Here is a 17,602-nt window from a genome sequence, read left to right as displayed (position 1 = left end):
ATATATATATATATATATATATATATATAATTGTTTTTTTTTCATACTTTTTACTATTAAGCTTTTGTTTTTTTAACTTTGTAAGCAAGAACAACAAGAACCAAATAAAACCGATGTGCTTAATACAGTGGTTTCCCTGTCGCGGCCAGGGCCGGTTTTATAAGCAAGGCAGGGACTACTTGGTAATTATTTTTGCTTAGAGGTGCCTTGAAAAAATTATGGAGAACCTAAGGGTGCCTCAAACTGAGAAAATTTGGGATCCATATCTTAGGTTTGTTTTTAATGCCTCCTGTGTATCTTTTTCCATATACCACCAAGATGACTAAATTATTGCATAACAGAACTGGTGCAGTAACAGCAGTGAGGCTGGAAATCAACTCTCGACCAATTGCAATTTATTGTGAGACAAATGCTGGCCAACGTGGTGACATCCGAGTCTCCGAACATCCGGATCTCTGTCAATCCGGCCACATACATGTGTGTCAGTCAGGCCCTATCCGGCCCCAATAGTAGGACATCTTACAGTCTGGATATGATACTGGTGGAACTGCAGGATTATGACACAGGGTTTTAAGCTATGCTTTCCCCCAAAGCATCATAGTGCATGTATATACATGCACTATAAATACAGCGTGTGTAACAACTTTATAATTTACACTACTCTGGGCACCTGTATTCTACCCTGTCCTCGTCTGTGATCTACTTCCTCCACATCAGCAGTTTGCCTCTGAAGCTCAGCAGGACTGCTGCCAGAACAAGCTATGTCCATGGACGGTTTCTACAGGACCACTGGGCATGACACACCTTCCTTATGTTTTGGGGGAACAAACAAACAAACAGATGTCACAATTACTGCAGTCTACTCCAAATTAAGGGTTATTGAAGAATATGGTCTGTTGAATATTTATTACACTTTATGGTACATACAAATATTATATATATATATATATATAATGTATTAGCAGAGAATGCATTTTTCCCTTTGTGTTGTATTTTTTTCATATGCACTAAAGGCTTATTGCTTTTTGTTTTGTTTTTTAAATCCATATTATGAAACTATTACGTATCAATTCAATAACCTGCACCTACAGTACATGTACGTCACCGGTTATTAAATTTGCATGTGCAAGGGCATCTGTCTGCTGTCCACTCAGACCCGGAGGCGAGAGACACTGAGCTAGAGTTGGGTGGGTGCCCAAGAGGGTTATAGAGGTCTGTGCATTGGAGAAATACACCATCACCACCGTATAGGCAAACACGGGGTTACAAGCTTAATAGTTTATAAATAAGACGTATTTTTAAAGGTCCTCAAGTAGAGTTTGGAAGTCAATACAAATGTAAACAGTTTGACCATGTATGCTTTTAAATGAAAACTGTAATTGCACCACGGATGCACACTTGCATTTATTAAGCACTTTTAAGGTTTTAACAGGACCTGGTGAACAGCACTGTGACACAGTGGTTAGCATTGCTGCCTCACTGCGTTGGGAGTCACGAGTCCGACCAAGAGCAGAGACCGATGTGAATGGTTACATATCCTCTGTCTTGTTCTGGGTCAAGTTGTCTCCAAAAAAAAAAACCCCCAAAAAAACAACAACAAAAAACAAACTGAAAGATGTTCTGCATGTTTCTAGGAAAAGGTCTGCCCTCATGGTGTAAGGCGCAGGCTGGGACTCCAATGCTTTTAACACTGAAAGAGAGCCTGCTAGCTGTGGAAGCAGTAGTGAGTACAGCAGAAAAGGCAGGTCTGGCACAGACATTAACCCAGTGTTCTATACTAGAATAGTACAGACCTTATTCATGGCCTAGTGAGGTCACTTATTCCTAGTGAATTGATAGGCTGCATTCTGATTGGTTCACCCAATCATCTGTTCGTATGCAACAGGTATATTGGATATTCTGGATAATTACACTTATATTGTGCTGCCAGCCTTATGTCTGGATGGTGAATTGTCTAGAACCACACAGGATGGGTGAAGGGGCTATTGGTTTTGAACCTGTATTCTTTATAAGAAAACCATTAATTCCGTTAACTAAAAGGAACCATAAAAGAAGTGTATTTGATTTGTACATTAAAAGGAACAACTGGTTTTATGGTAGTAATACTGTAAGTTTGAAAGGATTTTAGTCTGAGCACATCACTGATAATTATACCCAAATGTCAGAACAGAAATCTAGATTTAATGGCTGGAATTTAACTTAATTTATATGTTTGAACATTTATAGTTTTAGATCTTTAGAGTTGCGGCAATCAAATATATCATAATCTAAACCAGAACGGAATTTGTTTTGCAGTTTCATTCTGTTAAAATGAATGGACAGTCAATCCACAAACACATGTTACCATAAACCATAGCTCCAAACCAAGCATGTTCACCATCCCATTGTCACAGAGTGCAAGACAGAGGCAAACTGCACAGTACACAAATTGTGGGCTGGTCCTGTGTACCACTTATCATGGGTCCAGCCTATGTAACTGCTGCTTCCACAGTGTGCAATGTGTAAGTGGAAGGACCAATCACAAGTCACAGTCTCCTGATTGCTGCTTGTGATTGGTCAAGGCTGTAAAGGAACACAGGGGTTTCTCTGTGCAGCCATTTTTCTCAGGGCTCTGGCTTTGAGGTAGTGAGAGGGGCCTGCGCTACAAACTTTTACTGGATAGTAGTGCAAATTTAAGCTACAATGAATTTAGCTAATCAAATACAAATGTAAATGATGATTTAGAGAATTGTATAATTGAGAATCTTAAAAAAAAAATAAAAAAATATTTAAAGAATATTTTATTAAGCCACCAGCCCCCCCTTCCCTCAATTAGCAGAAGTGTAGTGGTCCAATGCTGCGTTAGTAATGTCACTAGCATTAGGCTATAATCACATTGGCTGGTTCAGACAACAAAATGGCTGCCTCCATGGTGTATAAGTAGCAGGAAGACTAATTGTTACAGGTCGTTTACTATCACTCCTAGCACCAGAAGCAACGAAAACAGTTTTTACCTTTTTTAGTTTTGTAGAAAAATAGTATCCAAGAAACTGCTGTGTTTAGCACAACACAGAGCAGGAAATCATGAAGCAGGCTGATAAAACATGTTTTGTTTTACTATTACCCGACACGCCATTGAATAGCAGATGGAAAACAGCGGGGAAAGGTAAATTTGGCACTTAATACACAGACCGGTTGTTATAGCAATGAAGAAAACACAATCCATAGAGGAAGTCATGATTTCACCAATTCTACCAGTACTTACAAATAAAATGTGGGGATGTATTCTGTGTACTTATCACAGGGCTGTATGCAGCGCCAAGTTTTAAGTCATTAAATGTTAGATCCGAGGAGTGAAGGGATACAGCTTATTTTCAAACAGTTTGTTTAACCTGAAAACTTAGTTGGATAGATCTCCTGACCATAGTGACAGACCATAGTGACTACATGGATGCACCTGTAAGTGTAACTGTAGGAATCCTGCATGAGGACCTAGGTCTGTACATAGGGGAGAGATCTCCTGACCATAGTGACAGACTATAGTGACTACATGGATGTACCTGTAAGTGCTAACTGTAGAAATCCTGCATGAGGACCTAGGTCTGTACATAGGGGGACAGATCTCCTGACCATAGTGACAGACTATAGTGACTACATGGATGTACCTGTAAGTGTAACTGTAGGAATCCTGCATGAGGACCCAGGTCTGTACATAGGGGGACAGATCTCCTGACCATAGTGACAGACTATAGTGACTACATGGATGTACCTGTAAGTGTAACTGTAGGAATCCTGCATGAGGACCCAGGTCTGTACATAGGGGGACAGATCTCCTGACCATAGTGACAGACTATAGTGACTACATGGATGTACCTGTAAGTGTAACTGTAGGAATCCTGCATGAGGACCCAGGTCTGTACATAGGGGGACAGATCTCCTGACCATAGTGACAGACTATAGTGACTACATGGATGTACCTGTAAGTGTAACTGTAGGAATCCTGCATGAGGACCCAGGTCTGTACATAGGGGGACAGATCTCCTGACCATAGTGACAGACTATAGTGACTACATGGATGTACCTGTAAGTCTAACTGTAGGAATCCTGCATGAGGACCCAGGTCTGTACATAGGGGGACAGATCTCCTGACCATAGTGACAGACTATAGTGACTACATGGATGTACCTGTAAGTGTAACTGTAGGAATCCTGCATGAGGACCCAGGTCTGTACATAGGGGGACAGATCTCCTGACCATAGTGACAGACTATAGTGACTACATGGATGTACCTGTAAGTCTAACTGTAGGAATCCTGCATGAGGACCCAGGTCTGTACATAGGGGGACAGATCTCCTGACCATAGTGACAGACTATAGTGACTACATGGATGTACCTGTAAGTCTAACTGTAGGAATCCTGCATGAGGACCCAGGTCTGTGCATAGGGGGAGAGATCTCCTGACCATAGTGACAGACTATAGTGACTACATGGATGTACCTGTAAGTGTAACTGTAGGAATCCTGCACGAGGACCCAGGTCTGTGCATAGGGGGAGAGATCTCCTGACCATAGTGACAGACTATAGTGACTACATGGATGTACCTGTAAGTGTAACTGTAGGAATCCTGCATGAGGACCCAGGTCTGTACATAGGGGACAGATCTCCTGACCATAGTGACAGACTATAGTGACTACATGGATGTACCTGTAAGTGTAACTGTAGGAATCCTGCACGAGGACCCAGGTCTGTGCATAGGGGGAGAGATCTCCTGACCATAGTGACAGACTATAGTGACTACATGGATGTACCTGTAAGTGTAACTGTAGGAATCCTGCATGAGGACCCAGGTCTGTACATAGGGGACAGATCTCCTGACCATAGTGACAGACTATAGTGACTACATGGATGTACCTGTAAGTGCTAACTGTAGGAATCCTGCATGAGGACCTAGGTCTGTGCATAGGGGGACAGATCTCCTGACCATAGTGACAGACTATAGTGACTACATGGATGTACCTGTAAGTGTAACTGTAGGAATCCTGCATGAGGACCTAGGTCTGTGCATAGGGGGACAGATCTCCTGACCATAGTGACAGACTATAGTGACTACATGGATGTACCTGTAAGTGTAACTGTAGGAATCCTGCATGAGGACCTAGGTCTGTGCATAGGGGGACAGATCTCCTGACCATAGTGACAGACTATAGTGACTACATGGATGTACCTGTAAGTCTAACTGTAGGAATCCTGCATGAGGACCTAGGTCTGTGCATAGGGGGACAGATCTCGCTCACTTGCAACTTACTTATAATAGAGATCTAATGGAAGTTGGGCAGGGAGGAGGAGGACACAACACCAGAGCCATTATCAAAAATAAATTACATAGGTTTGGCTTCAATTACATTTCATCTGACATATGTCCAGCTGACCCCAATGGTGCAGCCTCTCTCCCACTATCACTTGCCTCTCTCACACAGGCAATGCCCTGTCTCTCCCACATAGATATTACATGCATGCAACTGGAAATGTCACAGGAAAGATGCACAGACTACACCAATCACAGAGCAGGACTGCTGGGGCCTCCAGGTCAGGTGCAGTTATCAGGTTACCATTAAAGAGCAAGTAAAAGGGATAATGGCCAATAATAAACAAAAGTCTGTATATTGAATAATATACCTGGCATAAATGTAGTGACTATTCCAATTACATGTGTCCAGCACAATATCTGTCCCATCAGCTTGCCAGGAGGGACCTGCAGTTTAGCAAGGATTAGGGATTCCTATATAAAATTCATGTCTTTAATAAGTAGAGAAGTCAACAGCTGCGGGTCTCCCTGTTATAGTGGGAACCAGCCCAGGCTGTCCAGATCGGAGGCAAATTTCTCTCTAGCAGGGGGGCCCTGGCTGGTTGTAGGACGTACGTACGTGGAGGGCGGAGTGATGGCTTGTTTTATAAGATACAGAGCTTTTCATTTGAAGAGCCATTCCTTTCAATGGAATTTTTTTTACCTCCATATTAATGCCCATTGGTTTGGAATGAGATGCGATCCATCCAGGGCCCCAGGGGTAGAATGAGAAGTATGTGTATAGTATAATAAGTATCACTCCTATAATACTTTTGTCTTTTTTGACACGAGTGTTTATCACATGTATAATATCACATGTATAATAAGAGAAAGACATGATTTGGATTGTTGCTTCTCTTATAATTACCTGTGTGTGTGTTGGCCCAAAATAATGAACTGCTCATATCAATATGTAATTCAGCAGAATGTATTTATTACAGGTGTATATTAATCTGACACACAGCTTTTGAAAAATATTATTGGCAAATACTGAACTTACTTGCCCTTTAAATGCCAACCTAATCTGAAAATTTCCAATCCTGTCTTTTGCCTACTCACCTAACCCCAACTTCTTTATTTAAGACCTAAATGGCTCTATAATACATGAGTGACATTAATATATGTATAAACTCCTAGATAAAACATATGTATAAACAGTTCTGCTGACATCACAACTTACCCGTTATAAGCAATCATTTCACTGCATTGTGTACTAATAAAACATGTGTACTAGAAGTCTTCTACCCCCTACTTAAATTATTACATATGTTAGAAGTCTCCTTAAATATGACACTCCTCGCTGACTTCTAATATATTATCTACAGTAGGGAGTGCATTATCCTATATATAACAACTGTTCTTGGATGACATTTTGTCAGCCCGCAACTGATTTCCTTTTAAATCTGGAGAAGCGGAGGAGTTGGTCATTTTTCAATAGAAGCATGAGAATAATCAAAAAGGGAAGTGAAAAGGTTTCCTCTATATATTTTAACTAAAATAAAATTGTATGCTTTCCAATAAGCAGATGAAAGAATTCCGCTACATATTTGGGTGCACTAAATAAAAATGTATTACGAAAAATTAATGACCTAGAAATCAAATATAATACAGCCATGTCTGCTGCCGTCTTAGTTTCAATTGGTAACATTTTTGTGATCTAGTCAACAAATGTAGCTGAAATTGTGACATATTAAGATAGTAAACTTAGTATAGACTAATACAATATGTCTAACTTAGTGACACACTTAACACAAAAGTGTCTGAAATGGAAAATGCATAATTCACTACACTTCCTTTACAAGGGACTATAACCTTAACACTTCTCTTTGTTTAATTGTGCTTAGCACAAGGCAACAAATATGCAGTTTAGCTCTACCTACATAACTATGATGTGTTTCCAGACCTGACCACACCCCAATAATGTCATAACTCATCCTCAATGTCGTCACACACAGCCCGCGCCCCAGGAGACCTGTCCCCAAGCAGTTATAATGCGCGAGGATTATCATTCCTCAGTAAGATTGACAGGAGAGCTCTGGGAGGAGAGAAATGGATTAAGGGGAACAAAACTCGAACAATGTCATCTGAATAGCACAACAAGCTCTGCACGGGCGCTGACTAGCACCCACATAGACACTAGATAATGTTCTATAAGAAGATTTTACATTCTCTCTCTGTCTGTTTGTGTGTGTTAGGGAATTTAGACTGTAAGCTTCAATGGGGCAGGGACTGATGTGAGTGAGTTCTCTGTACAGTGCTGCGGAATCAGTGGCGCTATTTAAATAAATGGTATGAGCACTTATTGTTTACAATAGACAAATACAAATGCAACATTTAAAAAACAAACGATACACAGAATTAGAGACCCTTTTACAGAAGTAAATGGGATTAGGTGTCGGAGTTATTTTTTGGTTATTATTTTATCTCTCTGGTACAGGGCCAGAGGGACCTCACACAGCTTCAAGGGCAATGTTGCTTATTAAATGAAACTGAATACAACAGATTAGAACTGTTAGCAAATTATAACGCATGTATAAACATTTTTAGAGGTACTTTGTGATTTACAAGCATTACTTAGGAAACCTGGCAGACATGTGTAGAAAAGATATACACTGGGAGAATAAGTGGTTGAGGAATGCTCACGTTAAGCACTATAGAATTAGGCAACGGACAGCTCGGCTGTGGTAAACAGCCAAAGGGTAAAAGGTGCTTTAATTTGCAGGATACGAGACAGCACAAATTCGCTGAGGAAGTTATGTCACAAAGATATGATTTCCTGAGCTGTTGCTAAGTTGTGCATGTACCTATGTGTTGTTCTGTGTAACTTATTTGCAGATGGTTGTCAGAGAAAAATATTCTGAACAGTTTCCCAGTTTGTAGCAATCCGATCTTATGTTTAGCCGAAGTCTAATGGACAACTGAAGGTTTCTATCTTTAATTTACTTATATAGTTTTTGCTACTTTTTAGATTATGATGTATAGTTTTATATGTATGACTAGTTATGCACCACAGAAAACACAGCCATGGTATAATGAGGACACCATCCCAAAAGTTTAATATAATAATTATTTCACAGTTTCACAAGACAATTATTAGCTCAAACAATATTTACTAGGAGTTAGAGTTATAAGGAATATATAGTGCAATGTATTCAGATTGTGCTGGTGAAGGCATTCAAAAAGCAATTTAACTTATTGCTATCGTGGTAACAAACAAACATGTTCCAATCTGTAGCTTCCTGGATATTTGACTAAGGTTGGCTTTACATTTACTAAAGCTCATGTGGATCTCTACTGACAAACAAGCTAACTCCCTGGCATTGCGTTAATGGTGCAAGGTTCAAAACGGTGAGTAAAGTCTGGAAATTCCTACATATTCCTACACATGAATTACTGCAATACGTTGTTTGTTCATAACTACGCTACAACACTTTTGTTTGGCCTGTTCGCACAAGTGTGCAGGGAAAGCCCACCAGGCTACCAATAAAATGAGTGATAAATAGCAATGAACCACAATAATGAAAGCACCACTTTGCCCAGCTGCTCCACCAGCATTAGTTGAAGCGGACCCATCGTCCAGACATGGAACCACAACGGAATCTATAAAACAAGTAAAACTTTGCCTATCTGAGGGATAAAGAGACATGAACTTTAGCCCTCACCATTCTGTACTTACAGCACAACGGCAGCCTCCATCCTACATTGTACACTGCTCAGGACTGTGTCTACCTCTCCCTATGTAACCCAGCTGTGAGCAGGAAAAGCCAACAGGAAAGAGAGAAGACCTTGAAATTACACAGATAGGAAGTATAGGAATCGTGCCCAGTATACCACTCTGTGGCATACATAACCACCTCATGGCCAACCCAGTTATATGCCCAATGTAACAGTCCCAAGCCCACCATAACAGTCTCATGTTAATTACATGCACTCTTATTTCCGCCATATAGAGCCTCATACCAACCACACAGCCATGATGTGCCTAAGCCCAAAACCTCATGTTTACCTTCTGCAATTGTGTGTCCAGATCTCACGCCAACTAAAACCCCTATACAGACCATTACAGTTCTGTGCCAGTATGCCCAACAAGGTCTGTGCCCACCCTTACAGCCCTATACCCACATGAAGTAGGTTGCCCATTTTAGCTGTTCAATCTAACAGCTTCATGCCCAACATTCTCAATGCCATAAATTATAGCTATGTGTGAAGATCTAAAGCCCCAAGGCCACCATATATAGCCTTGAGCCATCTTCCCAACCTAGTCTTGGGTACCGTACACAGCCTGTGCCAAATGTAACGTTCACGCTCAGCTCAGTCCTATGACCACCATACACAGCTTCACGTACCATAACAACTAGAAGTAGTCTCACTTCCATATCCACATCGGCACTCTACCAACCTCTCGTCTCCTCTCCATGTATTTCCCTGTTCTTACCCTCTTGTGCAGTGGTGGTTGGTGTTCTCTCCCCACTATCAGGGGCGAGTATGCCTGTTAAATATGATTTTTGTTAAGGCCTCATAAGGCCTTTGTTCAGCCATTTTATTGTAACTTGCATAGAAATATTATTTGCTAGAAGAGATTATTCATTTTTCTGTTAACTTGCAGTTTTGCAATACTTGAGCCTATGGCCTTGAAGTTGAACTAATAGGGAACACCTGAAGAATGTAACCAGTTATGAAAACAATAATGAGCTTCATATCCAGCTGGTAGTATGGGAGCTGTATCCATGGTGTTACACATAGTATATCTCCAACTCCCCTTGAGATAAGAAATAATAGGCTCATCTGTCCTTAGAAGGGGGAGAAAAGTAAACACCTCAAGAATACGTGAGAAAGTTAATCAGTAGCGCTTCTCATAAACTAGTGGTATAAACTATTGTATGCATATGACGTAGGATTCATTTATTCAGTAGCCTATAAAAACCTGTATCTTTGTATCAATAAACTAGAGAATATTCCTTGTATACAGAACTTGGTCTGTGTCAATTCTCTCCAGCTGATTGAAGCGCTTCCAGATATACTTGACACCACAGGCAGACTTGGGTCAGAATTTTAGATCTAACAACTTGGAGGTCGCCACAGAGATTCGCTGTCCAGCAGGCTACAAGACAGACAACGGAGGTTTCCCAGCACATTGAACCCCAACATCCGCGGTCAGTAGATTTCTACTCGTTGGTCTTCCTAGTCTGGGTCACCTCATGTCTGTCTGAGGCACCTGACACGCGAATTTGTGAGTCTCAAGTATCATCTGATTAATATAATACAGTATTGACCCAATTTGTTTACTGTAATTGTATTGTTGATTAGATTTTTGAAAGATGATTGAATTTTGAGTGCATGTGTTTGTACCTATGTATGATGTATAAAGCATAAAAGTCACATAAGACATTGATCAAAGAAGCATGTAATGGAATAGAGGGATTTAGAGAGTTATTGTTTTGAACATTGAGTGAACATTTTAGACACCATCCCCAGAGGTATATCAAAGAAGGGAGATTCTGTAATCTGCCCAAATTGTGTAAGAGAGATTTCCAAAAGACCTTCGTCCCAGATACTGTCAAAGAAGCTATTTAGCACGGACATCCAGTACAAGGAGTCCACAGAACGGGACGTCCAGTGCAAGGACAACCCACAGAAACTAGATAAGAGTCCCGATTTGGACTCAACAGAATACTGTCAATACGAGTAATATAGATAGTAAACAAATGACAGCAGCTCCCTCATAGATATGATGCACAAAGACTTAAGGAAATGGGGGAGTAGAAGGTCTGCAGGGAATTTTTCAAGAAAGCGGGGATAGCCAAAGATATGTGTGGATGGAGAAACAAAGGTGTTGCAAGTGGTAATGTGACAAGAACAAAGGGGTATTGAGATCAAACCCCAAGAGATTGTTTGAGGTGGCACAGGAAAGTTAAGAGATCTGAAAAGTCGAAATATATGTGGATATGCTAAATGCATCGGAAGCTGAATAATGAATCAAGTAGGTTGTATATTATAAATGTATGTTTGATCCTGTGCAGCTGAATAAGTGAAATGTGCCCCTCCCTTATTCTGTGTAAATGATTTCAGTGTGTTGAGATAAGAAGCACACTGTTTTTTGTTTTTTGACAATGTATGTAAAATTAAAAAAATGTGTCCGGAGTGCTGATTGATGATAACATGTTGAAGCTAACTTGTATTTAGTGTAATGCTGGGACTTGTAGTTCCACAGCAGTAGGCTGGAAGATGTCAGTTAAGTTTTCTTTCTCTGTATGTGAGTTTTGTCTCCGTCTTACTGCGTGTGAGAGAGATCCGTGATAATTCACATTGTTTGTTCTCTGTCTTAGTGCTCTATAAGGGAGATGTTTGATTTACTTTAAATCACAATGTTTGTCTGTCTTGTCCGTTTTTTTACAAGAGACATGTTTCAAGGTTGAAAAAGTTGTACATTCATTGCTTAATGATAAGCTTTTAAAAAGATACAAAAGAAGTTTTAAAATGTTTGGTCCGATTGCACGGACAAGATTGTAAATAATGTACATTATCACTATAATTACTAGTGTCAGAACAAAGTTGGCTGGGATCCAACAAGCCGTTTCTGTATTTGAACAAAATAATTTTGTTTCTGAAGTTCAGAAATATAGCTTTCTCTTTAATGAAGTTGAGAATTGTGGGAGTGAGCTTACATGCTGTTTTTATCTGTGTTAAAATGGCGCTGATGAATGTTCTCAGAAATCAGGAGGGTTTGTTATGCCTTTAAAGAAATGTTACGAGATAAAATGTCGTCTGTGAGCGAGACTTAAGTGAATATATTTTTACTTTGAACACGAAAATCACAGAATCTAGAAATATGTGTGAATATTTGGTCACGGGAGAGAGATTTTGTTGAGAAAATGTTGAATGATTTACAGACACAATGTATTGTGTCTAACGAGAGTACTCTGATTTATGAGACAGTGCTGCTTTTAAAATGGTTGAATACTTGGAACCAAGATTCCAGATTGAATGTTTCTAAACCCGGAAATTTAATTAGTGTCATTTAAAAGGGCTGTACTAAGAGATGATAAGAAAGGAGTGGCTTTGAACACTCGCCCAGGTCTCGTCACTGACATTCTCTATTTGTGAAATTAGGGACTGCCCCTTTGAGGAAATCAAGGCATGGAACGCATAGCGTCACAGTTAAGCTTTTAGCAGCTGTTCACTGGTTACCTGATAACAGTATACACGCATGTTACAGTTACAGTAATTCCTAGTAAATAAATGTTAATCTCTATGCAAAAGTTTTTTTATTCACAGGTCTCCAGCTGCAAAGACCCATTAGGCAATCCAGATTGCATTGATTTAACTTCCAATGCACCATCTTTGCACCACAACAAACATAAGTATAAACTAATGAAGGATTTAAATAACGTAAACTCTTCTGAGTAATGATTACCTTGTTTTGGAAGAGATATTAGAGTTTATGTGCTATTCGCATAGCAAATGCATGAACTAGGTGGTTTTTCTGTATGTGCAGAAAGCAAAAGGTTTTTATTTGTATCCTCATTACAGTTTTGAGTAAATCAGTGTTTGTAAAGACATTTACTGCCCTTATTTACTGTGCTATAATTGTCATATACTGTAAATAATTCTCTTTATTGTGGGTATGGTAATGCATTGATGGGAATTCTATATTTTTACAGAAATGAAAAAGATTTAAGACTTTAAGAGCAATTGTATGTGCTCCTGCATTAGCACTTCTGGATCATAGCAAGCCATTTATACTCTCCTCTGAGCAGAACCAAATGTTTAACCAATTTTAAGCTGAAATAACTTCAGCGCCAGCACTGGCTTTGCCAGATTATGACAAGCCTTTCACATTATTTTGTTATGAAGTCAGTGCACATGTACAAGGAGTACTGACACAAATACATGGTCGCAAGCTAAGGTCACTTGCATACTACTCTGCTTTAGTGCTTGAAAAGAGTATAGATATTGTGCTAGGACACCCAGTTACCTTAACGGTATCGTACGTTGTGACAGAAACCAAGCACAAGCAAAACATTTGTTACCGGCCAGATTTACTAAGTATGAAGATATACAGCACAAAGGACATTCCCTCCTATTGTGAAATGAGTGACATATAACACTTTCCGAGCGCACTGTGTATTTTCTTCCTCCCTTTCCTTTTTATTAGAAGACAAAAAAAAAAAAGGAAGCACAAGAGGCCCCAGAGCCTCTCATGTTCACAGATATATGTTAAGACCTTCAGACAAGGGGAATCTGAGTAAACTGTATTTTAAGTTTTTTAAAGGTCCAAGGGAGACCAGAGAGGGGAGTTCATTGATATTAGCAGGAGGAATATAGATTGCACGTTATTTTCCTTTGCTGTGCGCTGTAGATGTGTACTAGACTAGAAAGGAAAGCCAAGTTTGGAAGAACCAGACTCAGGCCCATAGTAATGTATAGATCATTATACATAATTAGAAAATTCTAATATGAAAGTTTAACCCAACCAAATAAAGAAAAGAGCAACCCATGACTACAGGGGTTTACACCCAATGCAGGAATGTGTTTGTGAGTATTGTGGCCCAACACATTATTATATACACTAATAGAACTGATGATGTGGCTTATTAACAGGTTATTTAAGCTAAGTGTTTCTCTTCCAGAAGAATTAAAGTTACCACATCTGTCTTAACCGTTGTACTGTACACTCCATCTAATGAGTGTAAACTTTGTGGAACTCAGAAACCAAGAACCTTTTCCTTGGATTCCACATGCTCCTTACTGAAGCCTATCCTAATGAAGTAGCACTGCTTACTCCCAGTAACGTTACACTTAAGCAGTGCACAATGTTGAATCCTGCTGCCTTATTGCAGCAAGTTTCAAAAGATGGGAGAAGTACCTGTATATATTGGGGTTACCCTAGGGATTTGGGGGAATTCCATTCCAGCTTGAACAGAAAGAAAGGAAAAAAAAAAATGCAAACAAAATTTTTCTGAACATGATTGCATAGAACTAATGAAACAAGAATCTCTGGTTTTATCTCACATTAAAGATAAACCATTACCAGATGCAGACATCACTCTTTTTGTAGATGGTTCACACTATTACATAAATCCTGTCCCTTATACAGGGTGTGCTGTAACCACACACACAGAAATAGTGATTCAACAGACTCTACCGAGTCACATCAGCAAAAGAAGCTGAACTAAAGGCCCTGACACTTGCATGCATATATGCAAAAGGACAAAGAGTAAATATTTACACTGATTCAAGTTATGCATTTGTAATTGCGCATGATTATGGCCCTGTATGGAAAAGTAGGGACCTTATGGGTTCAGCAAGCAAACCAGTCAATATGATGAACATACCAGGGCACTGTTCACTGCATTCCAGCTGTCCTCCAAACAGTGATGAAGGTGAAGACACACACAGAGATACTACCCCCGAAGCTAAGTGAAATAGACCAGGCCGCACGAGAAGCCGCCATAGCCCCAGTACCCCAAGGGGAGTCTATTTACATGGTGACCCCCTGACCCCTGTTTGACCAGAGCACACTCCAACTTATGGAAAGACAAGCAACAGAAAATAAGAAAAAGACTTGGGCAATACATGGAGCACTAGAAGTGCAAGGAGTGGTGTAAAGGTCAGCGTTTGTGTCTGCCAAAAGTAGTTTATCCCATTATGGCCAATATAGCACACGAGAAAGTGCATCTGGGAAAAGATGCTATGGTTGTACTCACTAGCAGCTTATGGATAGTACCAGGGTTCGCCCAAGCAGCACAGTCGTTAGTGGCAGAATGCCTAGTCTGTGCACAAAGTAACCCGAGTAAGTCTGTCCTATGGAAAAGCACACCCCAGACATAATATCCCTATAAGAGGATACAGATAGACTTTATAACTTCCCAAATGCTCGGGCTTTGAGAATGTGCTTGTCTGTGTCAACTTCTTTAGTCACTGGCTGGAGACATGGCTGTATAGAAAAGCAAATGCTAAAGCATTAGCCAAGAAAATTGCGAATGAGGTAATCTGATGATATGGTGTACCAGAGGTCATTGTAAGTGACAGAGGTATACACTTTACGGGGCAAGGATTCCAGAAACTATCACATCCCCTACAGATCCCAAAGTTCAGGATGTATGGAGCGCCTTAATGGTACACTGAAATTGAAAATGCAGAAAATAATGGCTGAAACAGGTCTGCCATGGATCTCATGTTTACCTGCACTCAGTAAAAAATACTGCTAGGAAAGACACAGGTTTAACACCATATGAGATATTGTTTGGCACAGCAAACAGAACAGGCTGTTATTTTCCATAGCAACTACACCATGTATATAGTGATTTGTTGAATTATGTTGCCTTAAAACAACTAACTGAAATACATGGTCAAATATTCTCCTCCATTGCAAACCCTAATTTTGATACAGGTACCCATAAACTGCACCCTGGGGGGCTGGGTGGTCGTGAGAAAGCACATCAGGAGAAGTCTTGAACCCAGATACAAGGGTCCTTATCAAGTCCTGTTGACGACTCCCATGGCAGTGGAAGTACAGGAAAGAGACACCTGGATTCACGCATAACACTGCAAAGTCTTCAAATCAGGGGAGTCTTGTTCTGATAAATAGAAATGACTGTCTCATTGTATTGATATGTCTTGCCAGAATAATTGTGACTGAAGTAGGGATTAAGGCCTCCCTAACCCAGTATGAAACAGACAGTTAAGTGACATATTGCCTATGCCACTGTGAGAAACATATGGGAAGGAGTGCTCAACAATTTGCACTCATAGTAGAGTAAACTCTGAAAATGTCTTTGTGCAGATGCATAACCTCATTGGTAAAGTTGTCAGTAATGATTCATGTTGGATATTGGAAATATTGGCATTAGTAGCAAATGGTTTAGCAATCCTGTTGATCGTATAGGTGATAATGAAACTAAATATATGGCTGATTAAGAAGTTACTGACACTTGATTGTTGTCTCTCCAAAAAGGGAACCACTGAAAATCCCGAACCTCTGATGATCACAGAAATTACTTCTGAAACCTGACCAGACTATGAGTGTCATGAATTATTTGGACTAGCAAAGCCAAAGAACTGCAGAGTTTGCAACAAGAAACTACTAAAGATTGAACAAAGGACATGCAAGGCCTGCAGAACTACAATAGACTCATTAACTACCTACTAAGAAACCATCTTTTAAGAAACCATCTTCTAAGAAACCATCTTTTCTAGACATGGACATTTGCCAAAATGCATCTCCTCATAAATCAAGTATGCATGTGGCCTCCTACATGTGTTAGGACAGGGAGGATCACAGGCTTATTAGTGGGGGATGAGTTGACAGATTCCTAAGGGGACCAACTCTATGCATGTGGCCTCCTACATGTGTATAAGTACCTGCTTATTAAGAATGTGGTTCTATAGATAGGATTAGGTAGGTAGGAGGAAAAAGGGTCGAAAATTGAATAAAAGATGGGAAATGTTAAATATGATTTTTGTTAAGGCCTCATAAGGCCTTTGTTCAGCCATTTTATTGTAACTTGCATAGAAATATTATTTGCTAGAAGAGATTATTCATTTTTCTGTTAACTTGCAGTTTTGCAATACTTGAGCCTATGGCCTTGAAGTTGAACTAATAGGGAACACCTGAAGAATGTAACCAGTTATGAAAACAATAATGAGCTTCATATCCAGCTGGTAGTATGGGAGCTGTATCCATGGTGTTACACATAGTATATCTCCAACTCCCCTTGAGATAAGAAATAATAGGCTCATCTGTCCTTAGAAGGGGGAGAAAAGTAAACACCTCAAGAATACGTGAGAAAGTTAATCAGTAGCGCTTCTCATAAACTAGTGGTATAAACTATTGTATGCATATGACGTAGGATTCATTTATTCAGTAGCCTATAAAAACCTGTATCTTTGTATCAATAAACTAGAGAATATTCCTTGTATACAGAACTTGGTCTGTGTCAATTCTCTCCAGCTGATTGAAGCGCTTCCAGATATACTTGACACCACAGGCAGACTTGGGTCAGAATTTTAGATCTAACATGCCCTACTAGCATGGAGTGCCAATGGGGAGGAAGCCCCAAAATTACATCCAATGAAACCACAGGTGGTTTTAGACAATTAAACCACCCAGATATCACGCAGCAAATCTGCAGTAGTCTCATAGAAACAATGGAGCTTCTCTTCGTAGCAACAACAAAGGTTTCAATCAATGGAATGATTTATTTCTGTGACGTTAAAATGGTCAGTGAGACAGTTCGCTCCACAGAGGGATGAAGATACAGTGCTTCCCAATATATC

The 17,602-nt window shown here is 39.9% G+C and overlaps 1 protein-coding gene and 2 long non-coding RNA genes across 8 annotated transcripts in view; 2 read left to right on the top strand and 1 right to left on the bottom strand.

Annotated features, from left to right (window-relative positions):
* WWP1 (WW domain containing E3 ubiquitin protein ligase 1) overlaps positions 1 to 17,602 on the bottom strand; it is a 93,404-nt gene that overhangs the window by 34,217 nt on the left and 41,585 nt on the right. The gene's annotated exons all lie outside the window — the stretch shown is intronic.
* On the top strand, positions 9,820 to 17,251 carry LOC142159127 (uncharacterized). Of its 4 annotated transcripts, none has more exons than XR_012692906.1 (2): positions 9,820 to 10,476; positions 15,717 to 17,251. It is a non-coding gene; the product is annotated as an uncharacterized LOC142159127 (long non-coding RNA). The 4 variants fall into 4 exon arrangements; XR_012692908.1 differs by having other exon boundaries at positions 10,471 to 10,553; XR_012692907.1 differs by lacking the exon at positions 9,820 to 10,476 and adding an exon at positions 10,603 to 11,303.
* Positions 12,736 to 14,282, top strand: LOC142159128 (uncharacterized). The gene is made up of 2 exons (XR_012692910.1): positions 12,736 to 13,229; positions 13,940 to 14,282. It is a non-coding gene; the product is annotated as an uncharacterized LOC142159128 (long non-coding RNA).

The sequence above is a fragment of the Mixophyes fleayi genome, chromosome 5 (assembly GCF_038048845.1).
Source record: "Mixophyes fleayi isolate aMixFle1 chromosome 5, aMixFle1.hap1, whole genome shotgun sequence".
Classification (NCBI taxonomy): domain Eukaryota; kingdom Metazoa; phylum Chordata; class Amphibia; order Anura; family Limnodynastidae; genus Mixophyes; species Mixophyes fleayi.
The sequence above is the reverse complement of the archived record's forward strand: the minus strand, read 5'-3'. Positions and strand labels throughout refer to the sequence as shown.